This window comes from Octopus sinensis, linkage group LG3, assembly GCF_006345805.1.
Source record: "Octopus sinensis linkage group LG3, ASM634580v1, whole genome shotgun sequence".
NCBI classification, from domain to species: Eukaryota; Metazoa; Mollusca; class Cephalopoda; order Octopoda; family Octopodidae; genus Octopus; species Octopus sinensis.
In genome coordinates this window covers 16,022,342-16,024,841 of record NC_042999.1, presented here as the reverse complement: position 1 = coordinate 16,024,841, position 2,500 = coordinate 16,022,342, and positions in this window count along the sequence as shown.

Here is a 2,500-nt window from a genome sequence, read left to right as displayed (position 1 = left end):
ACAATTTTTATATTATCTTGTCTGAATTACTTTAGCCAAAGGGCATTCATATTGGTGGAAGTACATTTACTAATAATGCAATCAATTTGGCTATTGAAACAAAAAACATGGATTATTAAAGTATGGTAGTGTCTGAACACTGAACTCTGATGACAGTTGAAATGACACACTGGTTTGAGTACATTGCTGTTACATAAATTTTGTCACTCTGTAACATACTATATTACTGACAACAAACATATTCTATCATATACATATACTCTCTCTCTCTCACTCTCTTCCACTTTCACTTTCAGTTTCTCTCTATCACTCCCTAAAACACACACAAGCATGCGATCATTCTTCAAATGACGATTTCATTATATAAGGATGGTGGCTGATCAAATAAATCCTTGCAAAAGTACTTGCATTGATATAATCAATTAAAATATTTGATAGCAGGGACCTCTGGCATGACTAGAGTTCAATCATAGAAACCAATAAAAGAATAAATTCTTTGTTCAATTCTTCAAAAATAGAACGCCAACCCGCACACCTTCTGGAAATTGGTACTTTCCCACATGTTACTCCATGTAGAACATCGACAAACAAGAACTCAAACTGCACCACCACACATACAACACCATTCAGGGAGTGCTACCAAATGCTTCAGGCAATGTCCTACTTTCCCGACTGAACTAAAGAGAAATCTTGGAATGGATCAAATAATTCAATTTGATTTAGAGAAGACATAAATATGTCATGCTTGATTTCCAGAAGAATTTAAATATCTGTGTGTGCATGTATGTATGCATATATATTATATATATATCTATATATGTATGTGTCTATACATATCAGTATATATGTGTATATAAATACAAATGTATATTCATATAAAGAATGGTTGTCAGATCGCCAGCACCATTGCAACTCATGCATATATATGTGTGTGTATATATACATACTTACACAATACATACACACACACATATATATATATATATATATATATATATATATATTTACATGTGTGTATATTCACACACATACAGATAAAGGATGGTTGTTAGGTCAACAGTGACAATGCAATTCAAATGTTTGGACTATCTTTATGTCTCAGTTATCAAGAATGCATATTTATATTCAATGTTTTGAGTCTTTGCTTCTTCCCATATATGTCAATCTGCATGCACACAAACATACACACTTATCTATTTATATACCCACTTCCCTCTCTCTCTCTTTCACATACACACACAATATATATATATATATATATATATATATATATATATATATATTATATATATATATATATATATAAAGATATATATTTATATTTATATATATATTTTAAGTTCAAAAGAGGACATTTCAAACTTTATGAGAGGTCCAAAAAAAGAGAAAGACTGATTTCAAATAAATATTCATCATAGTCATAAAAACCAGCCAGAGCAAGTAATAAGAATATGAAAATAGTAGTTGAAAATATCATTATAGGTATAAATATACCATAAACAATTATAGAAAAATGGAGGAGAAAAAGATGTTGCATCAAAATTTAGAGTTAATACAAAATAGGATTCAATACATATGCACGTTTCAAAGGACAATACAAATATGTAAGAATACATTTATAACCATAGTAATTATAATCAAATTTATGCATTGTCATTTATCTTTTAATTATAATTACTATGGTTATAGTTTTTTATAATATAGAGATATTCTATTGACATTCAATAATTTATTTATATTACAATATTACATTAAATACTATGAATATGACATATAACATAATATTATATAAATAATTATAAAAACTGTAAAAGTCCAACAAATTGTTTCGACTTATATATTTTCTCTGATATACAAAATCACTGATCAATTATATATAAGTCACTTCAGAGTTCATTAGTTCAGAAAGACAAAATTCAGTCTGAAAAGGATGGTTGGATTGTAAAAATTAATTAAAATATCTGAGTTATGAGTGTGAGCATTGACTATTCAATCTTACATCAATTGCAATTAAAAAACAACAAAAACTTTTTAACAGACAATACATTCAAGTAAGTGCAATCCACAACCATCGAAATTCACTTCATTATATCTTAAAACATACCAATTGAAACCCTTTGATGTCCAAGATAGTCTCTTGTAATCACAACATACAATAATAATATAAGCATATATAAATGTATATAATTAAGTATCTAAGTCTTCTTCGATGGGTAACTACAACAAAAAAAATATAAACAATTACATCTTCAATACAACAACACTTTTATCTAAATTAGTTGGAATAAAAAAATAATTGTTTAAAGAGACTAATAATAATAATCTATATTTATTATTTTCTTGTAAGGATAATTATGTAGTAGATATGAATAGAAACCTATATATATATATATAATAGTGTAATAAATAAAATATATGCATACATACAAACATATATGTACGTACCTACATCTACATGTATATATAAATGCATATATAAATATATATACGTGTGTACAGG